Source organism: Sus scrofa, chromosome X (assembly GCF_054392235.1).
Source record: "Sus scrofa isolate SSC_HxYL_T2T_F1_AM1 chromosome X, Sscrofa_HxYL_maternal_Yorkshire_Landrace_v2.0, whole genome shotgun sequence".
Lineage (NCBI taxonomy): Eukaryota > Metazoa > Chordata > Mammalia > Artiodactyla > Suidae > Sus > Sus scrofa.
The window spans coordinates 48,909,755-48,923,040 of NC_139401.1; the positions used below are offsets into that span (position 1 = coordinate 48,909,755).

Here is a 13,286-nt window from a genome sequence, read left to right on the forward strand (position 1 = left end):
TAAGGAACTGGAATTTTGATTAGAACTGCATTTTAGTTATAGAGTATAGACAGAAATGGCATCTTTATAACAATGAACATGGTTTATCTCTCCTTTTATCTAGGTATTTTTAATGTCTTTGAAAAAAGTTTTATGATTTTCTCCACAAGGGTCTCATGCATATTTTGTTAGCTGTATTTCTATGTACTGGTAGTTTTTTGTTGCTCTCACTAGTATTATTTTTAAATTGCATTTTTACTTCATTGTGACTAGTATATGGGGATGCTTGTTTCTGGTGTATAGTTTTTAGATCCACTCACTGTACTAACCTCTTTCTCTAGGTCCAATTGTTTGTAGATTTTATTGAGTTTTTATATAACATTTCTATAAAACATACTTAAAAATGCATGGATTATACAGCTCAGTGAATTATCACAAAGTGTTTTTGGTTTGTTAATGTAATTTGTAAATAACAGTAATTATTTTTCCCTTTCAATCTTAATACCTCTGTAAGTTGATGTCATTGTGTGTAAAGTAGAATTCTTTTCTGAAATAATTTCACTTGTGCATCTCTGAGATCTCATGCTCTAATGAGCTGTGTTTGATGTGTAAATACCTTTGAAGTCATCAAAGAAAGGAAATTACCTGTATTTGGAAATTTTGACAGTACTTAATAAATGAGCCTGCAGGGTGGAATATTTCAGTTCATTGACTACACTCCAGAATTTGGTCCTTAGCATTTGTGAAATGCTAAAATGAAACTTGGTGATAAACAAATACAAATTAAATTACTGAGACTCAGAGACAGAGAGAAAAGCACACACGTCCCACACTAATATATTCTTCCTGGTGGCCAGAACACTCAGGTCTTCTCTCACAGGCATGTCAGTTGGGGTACGTGTGAAGTCAGACTAAGAAAACAGCCTGGTGCTTACTGTGAGCATGAAATTAAAGCAAAGAAGAGTATCTCACAAACATGGAGTCTTTTGTGCAGCTGTGGGTCATTCGAAGAATACATTTGGATGTTCTACCCTCTCTTCATCCCACCCTAAGCAGTTTGAGTGACAGAAAGATGTAGTGGGAAAATATTGCACTTTATAGCCGATAGACAGGGATTTGAATGCTAGCTCTTTGTGTCCTGACCTTAGGGATATCATTTTTTCTCACTGGTGAAATAGAAATCATGACACTGTTAATTTACAAGAAATAGATCCTCTCAAAGTATCTGTTATATAGTAAATCCAATAGAATCGCGGGTTTATATTTGTTTACCCATGCCGATAGGTAAAGAGGAAAGTGCCAGTGATTTTTTTTCCCCTCATATGTAAGAATGAACGTAGAGGTATTAATCTGTTTTTAAATGTAGAGATGACAATTTCAGCTTTTTCAGTAGTTTCCTATTGCTGCTGTAATTAATTATGGCAAACATCAATAATAAACACAAATTTATTATCTTGGAGTTCTGGTCAGCAGTCCTAAAATCTAGGTGTTGGTAGGGTTGAGCTCCCTCCAGAGGCTCTAGGGGAAAATCAGTTTCCTTGCTTTCTCCAGCTTCTTAGAGGATGCCGGTGGCATTCCCTGGGTTCATGGTCCTTCTCTCTATCTTCAGATCAACAGTATAGCATCTTCAGCTTTCGGACTCTGACCTACTTTCAAGGTCATATCTCTTTCTCTGACCTTCCTGCTTCCTTCTTATAAAGACTTCTGTAATTACTTTGAGCCCACCAGGATAATTCAGGATAATCTCTTCATCTCAAGATCCTTAATCATGTATGCAAAGTCCTCTTTGCCATGTAGGGCAGTGTATTCACAGAATCAGGATGTGCGCAATCTTAGGAAGGTCATTATTCTGTCTACCACACCAGGTTAATGAATTACCAAATATGATAATTAGACTGAATTATTTTTAAATAATACTTTTAAGGAAAGATTTGTATTAACAGGATAGAATTAGTTGGTAGCAGTTATGAATATTCATAAGTCTCCATATTGTAAAAGAGAACAAGATTGACATTCTCGTTAAAATTCTCAATTTAACATGTTTCAAATTTAGATTATTTGAAATAATTGTGAAGTAAAATGGGTTCCACCCCTCCAGGGCTGTAGGGGAGAGAGTACTGAGCCCACTTCTCTTTTTGAGTTTCCTTTTGTTGATTGTAAAGATTTGCATTTGTAAAGTTAGGCTCTGGAATTTCATTAGCTATTTTTAAAGAAAAATCAGGTCTAGAGCCAATATTGCTTGTAGAAATGGAGAAGGGGCTGAAAAGGGTTTTATTTATTATCAGTCAATTATGTATTTTTGTGCCTTGTAAAGTAAAGATTCAGTTGTGGAATCAACTATTTAAAAAAACCCATTAAAAATCCCCAAGGGGAGTATTCTAAGTTGGCCATACAGATGACTAAAATATATATGTATATTTTATGTTTTTATATTTGTTTACCCATGCCATAAACAAATATAAAAATATTCAGTTGTGATCACTTTTACAAGGTCCCAAGACCTGCTTGGTGAGTGAGAGCAGTTTGAGTCTCTCACACTCTTCTGTACTTTCCATCTTTTGTCTCTTAATTGATCTCTTCTGACTTGTCTTAAATTTTCACAAACTGTATTTTCCTAATCTTATTAAAGCTATCCCTTGAGTTTTTCATCTGGAGTGCTGTATTTTTTTTAAGTTTGATTATGTTTATTATGATATACTACTTATAGTTTCCTATTGCTTGGAAATATCTTCAAGTTTGTTATTTATTTCTTTTTCTTATTTTTTTCTGTGAAATTTTGAAATTTACTAATTTTTATTTTATTTTTATTAGAGTATAGTTGATTTATAGTGTTGTATGAATTTCTGCTGTACAGCATATATATATGTGTATATATATGTATATATATACACACACAAACCACACAAAAACACTCTTTATCTATGGTAAAATACCTATGGTTTGTGTTTGCTAATTCCAGTGTTTGAAGTCTTTTCTGTTTCTGCTGATTCTGCTGTTTTGCTTCTTTGTCTAATTCAAGGCTCAAAGATCCCAGGGTAAGTCATATAATTCAACCTGAGCTACAAAATAACCAGCATCCCATTCATTCACCCTCTGAGATGGTAGTCTTGGGATCCCAGCTTGTTGAAGGGAGGGTCTCCTGTTGGTTTTCCTACCCTATGTAATTCTGGGCTTAAATCTGTTTCCTTTGCCTTTTAAGGCAAAGTTAACTTTTGGGGGAATTGGGCAAAGCCCTCAGGGCAGAAATTGCTTCCCTGCTTATATTTATTTATCTTGGTTCCCCTTTTCCCATGGTGTTTCCCTGATGTTTCCATATTTTTATTAACCTGTCTTTTTATTGTTTTTAAGTAGTTGTTGCTTCTTTTTCATCAACATTTTTTAGTTGTTTTCATCATGAAGGTTTGTCCTAACAAGCTGGTGGGCAATTACCAGAGCTAGAAAATTTTCCTACAGCTCTCTATTATATATTTTTTTGAGTTAGGTTTAGGCTCACAATGTCAAAATTAAAACCTTTTTGGTTTTAGTTTTCTTTATTTTATAGAGAAAAAATTTGTTGGCTAAGGAAAAATGTACAACTCAAAAGTTGGGAGTTAGGCTTTATTTGGGGACCTTGCTGAGGGAGGAGACAGGATATATAGGAGGGTTTTTTTTTGCTGGATGTAGTGTAGTTGAACATCAAAACATTACTGCTATACGCAAAAATAGACATTTAAAGTTCATGATTTTAGTGCTTTTCTGTGTATGGGAAGATACAACAGTCTGGGCTCAAATTATTCCTTGGATATGCATCTTATAACTATCTAAGGCCAATATCCCCAGCACTGAATGCTTCTTGTTTTTTTGCATCATGATGAATTCCCCTCAGGACATACTGTGGCATGGGGGTAGGGAGGCGTGTGGCTGCAATGGCTGTTGACCTGATGGCTGGCAACATTTGTTGTTTACTGAAATGGCCAGCACATTCCCTTTCCATACATCCTGTGCTTGGAAAAGTAAAGATACTTGCTCAAGGTCCCATGGCAAGTAAATAGTAACCTTGGGATTTGAGCCTAGCTCTGTTTAACCCTGAAGCCTATGTGTTTAACCAGTTCAGTGCACTGTAACCTTTGGATTCCAATGTTTTTTTTTGCTCCTGGATTATGGAACAAATCTATGTGGAGAGTAAATGACTTGTGTTTTTTTTTTTTTTTTTTTTTTAATCTCTCAAGGTCAGCGCCCTCTCCCTAGCTCTTGGGAACACAAGCATTTTTACGCCTCTTCACAAGGCCTCTGCCTGGTTCTCAAACACCCTAATGAGTAGAAACCCCCTTCCACCAGGTTCCCTGTAACTTTTCAAAACTGAATTTAGGGACATGAAGTACCCAAGCTCTAACCACAGTTTTATTTCCTGTTCAGCTGCAAGATTTTCCACATTAATTCCCAGCTGGATTTGCAAAGAGGCTAAGGACAGAGGGACCCAGGAAGAAATCCTCTTAGGTGAGCAAAGAAAGGAAAATGAGACAGGGATGGGCTTGAGAACTTATAGCTTTATTGGATGGTGTTAGGATAGTTTTGGAATTTTAGTTGGTGAATGCCCACAAGGCACCTTGGCATAGTGGAAAACACAGGTGCTTACAAGCCAGCCATGCTTGAGTTGGCTTTCAGTTCCCCTAATTACTAATTCTAAAATATATTGTAAGTCAGTTCCCCTCTCTGACCATCACTTGCTTCATCTATACCATTGGAATAATAATACCCATCTCTCAAGGTTTCCATGTGAAATATAATGTGTTTTAGTAAAGTGTTTGTGCTTGGTACATGCTTACTAAATAGTTGTAATAGTTATCTTTATTGTCCTAACTGTAGGGGTGGGAAAATTTTCCCTTCTTCTAAGTTCTTTGGTCTAATAAGTAAATTGACATAAGACAGATTAACAGGAGAAAAACAAATTTAATTTTGTATGTATAGGGGCCCCATAAAAATGAGACTCAAGTGACCAGAGCAGGAAGCCGTTATACTTTTTAGACAGAACAAAAAACAAAACAAAACAAAACAAAAACCAGTGAATTTGGGAAGAACTGACAAGGCAGAGGATTTGGGGCTAGAAGTAATAAATAGTAAAAAAATTAGCAAGGTTAGTACCACCTTCTCGGGCCATGAGTTACCAATCTCTGGTGATGAGGATGCCCTCTACCCTTCTGATAAAGGGAGGATACCTGTCACTTGAGAAATTTATCTCCGGCTTTCAGGGGGACAAAGGAGGGTCACAGTGTCCTTCTTGCACCAGCTGTTTTGCGAGTACCTTTCATTCAAAATAATCAGTATGCCAACGTGACATATTTTAGGGTGACATTCTGAGCCCCCCAACCCCCTCTCAAACTCTCCATCTGGTGGATGCCATAAGACCAGACAAAAGAGTCTTTCTTTTCCTACTTTCTTTGTGGTTATCTTTTTGTTAGCATGCTCAGTTACTTCTCCATTCTCTATTGCTTTCCCTCCTTCAGGACCCTGAAAATGAATCTCTTGCCATCACCCTTCTTCCAAATCTTTGCTTTTCTCTCTTAGTTCCTCACATTTAATACCTCCTTTGTTCAGATCATTTTCCTATTTCCTTACTCAGTTGAATCCCTTTCATTATCTCTGCATTGCCCTCCAAACAAACCATTCTTCCTCACATCACTTTGCTTCTCCAAGTCCCTCTCTCCCTGAGTTGGGAAGCCACCTAAAAATGAGACAAAGCCATGTAGTTACTGGGTCTTAGCAGGCCATAGTTTTCTGAATAATATTCTTTTCTTTCTTTCTTTCCTCTTTTTAGGGCCACATCTGTGGCACATGGAGGTTCCCAGGCTAAGGGTCAAATCAGAGATGTATCTGCTGGCCTACACTACAGCCGCAGCAACGCCACATCCTTAATCCACTGAGCGAGACCAGGAGTTGAACCCGCATCCTCATGAATAATAGTTGGGTTCATTTCCACTAAACCACGATGGGAACTCCCTAATTTTCTTTCTACCTCATTTTGGCAGCTTCTTTTCATCAAGTAAAAGTTACATTTTTTTCGCTCTATTCTTTATTAATTGTTTGCCTATGGATATCTTTATCCTTTTTACATATTTTGTATTATAAAGGTGGAGACATGCTCATCATGTGGATTTTGGAGAACAACAAAACTTTATCAGGAAGGAAATAAAAATCATCTATTTCATTACCCAGATATAAATCCTATTAACTAATTGATATATTTCCTTCTAGTATACACAGTTTTGTATCTTGCTTTATTAGTTTGCTAGACTGACATAACAAAATACCACAAACTGGGTAGCTTAAAGGGCAGAAATTTATTTTCTCAGAATTCTGGGGACTAGGAATTCTAGTCCCCAGACTAGATCAAGGTGTTGACAGGGTTGGTTTTTTTCTCAGTCCTCTCTCCTTGGCTTGTTGATGACTGTCTTTTCCTTCCTATGTCTTCATATGGTCTTCCCTCTATGTGTCTCTGTGTTCTAACCTCTTCTTACAAGGACACCAGTCATATTGGATTAAGGTCTACCCTAATGACCTCATTTTAATGAAATTACTTCTTTAAAGGTCCTATGTTCAAATTCAGTCACATTCTGAGGTACTGGAGGTTTGGACTTCAATGTATGAATTTGGAAGGGACACAATTCAGCCCATGCTTTCTTCCCTAAAAATTATCTCACGAAACTCTCCCTTGTCAATAACAATTTTTGGCACCATTTTGGATAGCTGCATAATATCCCATCATGAGCGTATACTGCAGTTTGTTTAAGTAGTTCCGTGTTTTTGCATATTTTGTGTTTTTATTTTTTCGCTAATATAAATTCTTTAATGAGTCATTTTGTACATGAATCTTTACTTGTTGGATAGGTTGCTTAAAGACTAATTAATGACTCAAAAGGTATGACTTATTCTCTGGCTCAAATTATACACTCCAAAGTTGTTTTCTAGACGTTTTTACCAATTTACTTTCATACCAGCAAGGAGACCAGTCAAACATGCAGTCTCAGAAATTGCTGGTGAGAATGAGAAGGGAACAATTAATCTCTCACAGTTGTTTCAAATTACATTTTTTTGATGACTGGTAAAGTGAAATATTCATGTGTTTATTATCTGTTTGCATTTCCTTTTCTGTGACTGGTTGACTCATGTTCTTTCCCCATTTATGTTTGTGGGTCTGTCATTTTTAGATAAGACTATGAGTAAGAATAGGATTTATTTCAAAGAGGGAAATTTCAGGAAAAGCCAAATTCCAAAGAATATTATGGATCCAGAATTCAAGGCCAATTGGTCAGAATCTCCTGTGTGGAGAAGACCTGGCTATGATGACATAGGCTGCAGGAAAGCTTGACAGGGAAGAATCTAACATATTCCTTTTTCCAAGGAAGTCTGTTGGAAAACACAGTACTGCCACTTATAAAAATAATCTTACCCAAGAGAAAGGCTGAGAGTGCATCTACTGAGAAAAGACTGAGCTAGATGTCTGTTATATGAGGAAAACCCCTAGGAGAAAGAGCATAGAGATATGGTTTATAGGACTATGACTCTGCAAAATTTTTAGAATGTGTGAGGCACTGGGAAATTTTTGATCTGCAGAAGCCCTATGTGTGTGATTAGTGTCTAAAAGTCTTTTGTTAGTGTTCCAGGTTGATGCTTCAGAGTACTCTAGTAGAGAGAAACCCTATGAAGATAATGAATATAAAGGAATTTTTAGTATGATGCCAACCTTATTTGACATCTGAGAATTCACACCTGAGAACCTGTTAGTTCATATGGCTGTAAAAAATGTGGGAAGGCCTTCAGGCAGAACTCAGTTCTCTTTCAACACCAGAACTATTGTAAATTTTTCCCAATGTGAAAGAAATTGCAGTGAGTAATCAAGCTTTTTCCATCATATGAAAATGCATAATGAAGAGAAACCCTATGAATATATTGACAAGCTCAGACATTTTCTTTTGAAACATGAGAGAATTTTGAGAAGAAAAATCCCCTGTGCTCGCAATGCCTGTGTGGAAGGCTTTCAGATCTAACTCAGACCTTACTAAGCATGAAAGCATTCATAATGCAAAGAAACCTTATGTGTGTAATGAATGTGGGAAAGGGGTTTTGGTGATACCAGGCCTTATAGAATGTCAGAAAATTCATAATGGAGATGAAAAGAGATCCTTGTTTATCATATGCAAATTCATAGTGGAGAGAAACTGTACCTAGAATGAATAAGCTTTCAACTAGAGGCTGTCTTATCTATCATTATATGATTCATAAAGGCAAGACCTTCTGTGTATCTAAAAAAATATGAGCATGCTTTCAGCAGGACTTAGCCTTATTTAATATCAGTGAGTTCATAGTGTAGTGAATTTAGAAAGGCCTTTGATTTGAAGCATTAGACGATACAGGAATCTTATTAATGTAATGTTGTGGAGAGGTCTTTGTGAGAAAAATCACATCTTAGTAAAAATGAAAAAAGATTCATAATAAAACTTAATTATTTAATTAAAATACTTTCCACACCTACCATGTGCCAAGCACTATAAGAACTTTCAATAGTTTGTTCAATCATTTAATTCTTGTAACAGTCATGTAATATAGGAACTCTCATCCTTGTTTTACATGTGAAGAAACCTAGAAAAAGAGATGGAAGAATTTTCCCAAGGTCACATAGCTAATAACCAGAAGAGCCAGGATTTGAATCCTAGACAGTTTATTTGTTATGGGTTTGTAATGGCAATGTGTACGTCTTTAGAGATGTATTAGCTTTTATTCATCGTTAAGGAATTCATTCCAGAAATCAGAATTCACTCTTCAATGCATGAGTTTTGGTAGCCTTCCGTCAGTTTTGGAATCTGGTAGATACTCCCAGAAAGTCCACATTGGGCTCCAAAAAAAATGGAGTAAAGGTTAGAAAGAGTTTATCCTGTGACTCTTTGAATAGGGATCACCTCTAATCTTGAAAGACTGCATTAATAACAAAATTCTCTTCTCAAATGTTCCCTGTAACCACTTTTCATGCTGTAGACTCTGAGATTGGCTAGGATGGTTTCATTACCAGGAAATAAGGGAGAATTATCCACTTCTAAAAAAGACAGTAGGAATGGAGGCCAGACAGATGTGCTGGGGAGCCTCAGGAACAGAGCCAGATCATTTTAGGGGTTGCAAACAGAAAATACAGCCCATAAGAAGTGGAGAAATCAGGACATACGGAATGATTTTTCTCTGGGATTGGTATAGATATAGGTTGCTTGTCTATCACTCAGTATTCAGAGGAACTACTACCTGAAATTACCGTAGGAATATTCAGCGCTTTAGCACTCAAAGATCAGTGTGATGTCCAGAATCTTAAGGTAATAGAAATACTAATAAATGGGTTTTTATACCCTCTCACTTGAAGAAGACAGCATGGTACAACAGAAAAGTATCCATGTTCTAGAACCAGAAATACCTGGGTTTATTTGCTAGCTTAAGCTGTTTGACCTTGGTTATATTAATAAATCTCTGAGTCTCACATTGCTCATTTTTTTTTAGGTCAGAATATTAATACCACACCAAGTTGTAAAGATTCAAGGGATTTTAAGGGTTGTCTGGTGCAGTGCCTGGTACATAGTACACACTTACTGAATGTTTGCCATTATTTTTGTTAGTTCTGCCAGGGCCTCAATCCTCTGTAATACAGAGCTCCCCCACCCCAGTGTTTTATAGCTGTAAATCAGTTTAGACCACGAGCTTCTGCTAACTCATATAGTACCTTTTTGTGAATTGGAATATGGTCTCTCTTCCTCAAAACACTGCATTACTATCTGCCAGAAAATTGTCATAATAAAAATCAAATACTATGATATGCACAGTGTGAATGATATCCTGCAGAATCATGTGATACATAGTCTGTGGTAAACTGCATATGGTAGGCTGAATAATAGACCTCCAAAGAGGTCTCCATCTTAATCCCCAGAACCTGGGAGTTCCCTGGTGGCTCAGTGGGTTAAGGACCTGGCATTGTCACTGCTGTGGCTCTGGTTACTGCTGTGGCACAGGTTCAGTCCCTGGCCCAGGAACTTCTGCATGCTACAGGCATGGCCAAAAAAAAAAAAAAAAAATCCCAGAATATGGTACCTGATAAGTTACCTGAAATGGTAAAAGGTTAAGGATTTTGAGATGTGTAGTATGTCCTAGATTATTACAGGGGCCCCAACATAATCATAATGCTCTTTGTAAGAGACAGGCCAGAACATCAGCATTAGAGAAGGAAGATATGAGGCTAGAAGCAAAGGTCAGAGAGGAAAGATGCTTAGCTGCTGGCTTTGATGATGAAGAAGGGGGCCATAAGCCCAGAAATGTAGGCTGTCTATAAAAGCTAGAAAAAACAAGGAAATGGGTTTTCCCCTAGAATTACCAGAAGTAATGCAACCTTGTGAACTTTTTTTTTTTTTTTTTTTTTTTTTTTTTTGCTTTTTAGGGCCACGCCTGGGGCCTATGGAAGTTCCCAGGCTAGGGGTGGAATCAGAGCTACAGCTGCCGGTCTGTGCCGTAGCTGCAGCAGCACCAGATCTGGGCCACTTCTGTGACTGAACCACAGCTCACGGCAGCACCAGATCCTTAACCCATTGAGCGAAGCCAGGGATATCCTCATGGATACTAGTCGGGTTCATAACCCACTGAGTCACAACAGAAACTCCATGAACCCGTTTTAGACTATTAACTTCTAGAACTGTAAAAGAATAAACTTAGGCTGCTTCAAGCCACTAAGTTTGTGGTAATTTGTAGTAATAGTAGGAGACTAATACACAGCACAGGCAGCCCAGTTTGCCTGGAGCTTCCAGGCCAGTTACTTTCGGCCATGAACAGTATACCCCGTGTCTGCACATAAGTCATCATTTTGTATATGTATTATGGTGTTAAGATGTGGAAACAGTGCTCCAATAGATTGTTGTTCCACTTGAGAAAGGAGTTTTTACTCTCTTCTGTACTTTCCCAGAGGTTCTGGATGCAGAAGGAAAGAAGATAAATTGATCCACTGTCTCTCCAAGTGTGAAATGCCTGTTAGTTGGTTCCTCAGGTGCAGCACTTTTCTTGTTATCAGATTTCTGATCCTTAGAGATGAATATTTTCTGAATGAATTGAGATGAAATTGAAGTATAAATGAGAATGCCAATATATGGGGCTTTGTCTCCTCTGATATGTCTCTTTATTGAGCAGTGCTGGATGTACATGGACAGAATTTACCTCCTAATGCCATTTTTTTGCTACAGCATACAACATTGCAAAGAGTGTTTAGGAGATGCTCTGCCATTAGTTATGTGAATTCTCCTACATTAATTCTCTTAGATCAACTTTGATTATTATTGAGGCACACTTTGTTGTGTCAGCTTACATTCCAGGATAAGAAATAAATTTTATATCTTGTGCCAATTCCAATTGATTGAAATAGGTTTTTCATAATATGCTGTCTTGAGAAAGATTCTGAGGTGTAAGGGGACAATTCTGTGGTAGATTACTGATGTCTGCCATAGATAGGAGATTGGCATCAGGCTGGCCTCATAAATTACATCCTCATGGTGATTCTTTTATTCATTCAGAAACATTTGTTAAGCATTATCTCTATGCCAGGGAGTGCGATAGATATTTTGAATAGAGATAGGAAAAAGATATGTTCCTGGTCCCAGGGGACCTGATATTAGAAGAGACATGTAAGTAAACATGCACAGCAGAATGTTACAGATGCTTGATAAAAGTCTATAAAGAGTACATTAGAGACACAAAAGGGGAAATGGTTAATTCTACTGAGTGGGAGAAGGTTCCAGAAAGAAACTAATGCTTGAGTTAAGTCTTGAAAGATTAACTGTTGAGGCTGAGGAATAGAAGAGAGTTGTTCCAAGCAGTAGTGGTGTGAGCAAAGACATATTATATGAAATAATTCAAAATGTACAGTGGCTTGTAGTATGTTCAAGAGGGTAGCATAGTTGGAACATAGAGAGTGAGAGAATATGTGATGAGAAGGAGAAAGTGACCAGATTATATGGAGATCCTTGAATGCTATACTAAGAGCAGAGGGGAGAATATTTGGAGATTTTAATCAAGGAATTAGCAGGATCAGATTTACATTTTTTTTGTATTTATTTATTTATTTATTTATTTATTTATTTCATTATAGCTGGTTTACAGTGTTCTGTCAGTTTTCTACTGTACAGCATGTTTTCCCAGCAGATTTGCATTTTAGAAATATCCAGTGAATGAGAGCGTGATGGATAGACTGGAGAAAACAAAACTGGTATAGGGAGACTGATTAAGAAGCTATTACAAACGAGGAGAGATGCTGGGTTTTGTTTTGTTTTGTTTTGTTTTTTTTTTAAATATGGAACGCTTCATGAATTTGCGTGTCATCCTTGCGCAGGGGCCATGCTAATCTTCTCTGTATCGTTCCAATTTTAGTATATGTGCTGCCGAAGTGAGCACTGTTTTTTTTTTTTTTAATTTTATTAGAATATAGTTGACTTACAAAGTTGTGTTAATGTCGGGTGTACAGCAAAGTAAATCACTTATACCTACACATATATCCATTCCTTTTCAGATTCCTTTCTCATATAGGTTATTACACAGTATTGAGTAAATTTTCCTGTGCTATACAGTAGGTCCTTGTTACCCATCTATTTTACATGTAGTAGTGTATATATATCAATCCCAACCCCCTAATTTATCCTCCTCCTCCCCGTTTCCCTTTGGTAAACATAAGTTTAGTTTTTAAACCTTTTGAGTCTGTTTCTGTTTTGTAAGTTCTATTGTATCATTTTTATTAGATTCCACATATTAGTGGGCTTATATGATATTTGTCTTTGTCTGATTTAGTTCACTTAGTATAATTCCTAGGTCCACCCGTTTTGCAGCAAGTGGCATTATTTCATGCTTTTTAAAGGCTGAGTAATATTCCGTTGCATATTTGTACCACATTTTCTTTATCCAGTCCTCTGTTGATGGACATTTAGATTGTTTCCATGTCTTGGGTAATGTAAATATTGCTTTAATGAACATTGGGGTGCATGTGTCTTTTGGAATTATGGTTTTCTCCAGATATATGTCTAGGAGTGGGCTTGCTGGAACATGTGGTAGTTTTTTTTTTTTCCTTTTTTTCCCATTTTTTTGTGGGGGGGGCGCACCTGCAGCATATGGAAGTTCCTGGGCTGGGGTTGAATCAGAGCTGCAGTTGCTGGCTTACCCCACAGCCACAGCAACACTGATCTGAGCCACATCTGACACCTGTGCCATAGCTTGTGGCAACATCAGATCCTTAACCAACTGGGCAAGGCCAGGGCTAGAATTGCCCA

The 13,286-nt window shown here is 37.2% G+C and overlaps 1 protein-coding gene and 1 non-coding gene across 4 annotated transcripts in view; one reads left to right on the forward strand and one right to left on the reverse strand.

Annotated features, from left to right (window-relative positions):
- Positions 1-13,286, forward strand: part of MAGED1 (MAGE family member D1) — a 70,444-nt gene that overhangs the window by 19,429 nt on the left and 37,729 nt on the right. Inside the window, exons 2-3 of one of the 3 annotated variants that reach the window (XM_085006368.1) lie at positions 2,939-3,014; positions 4,375-4,455. The exons of 1 other annotated variant lie outside the window; for it this stretch is intronic. The gene's annotated coding sequence lies outside the window, so the exon portion shown is untranslated. The remainder of the gene's footprint in view (positions 1-2,938; positions 3,015-4,374; positions 4,456-13,286) is intronic. One more of the 3 variants, XM_013986140.3, reaches the window with a different exon arrangement.
- Positions 12,314-12,420, reverse strand: LOC146394596 (U6 spliceosomal RNA). Its single transcript, XR_014835982.1, has one exon. It is a non-coding gene; the product is annotated as a U6 spliceosomal RNA (small nuclear RNA).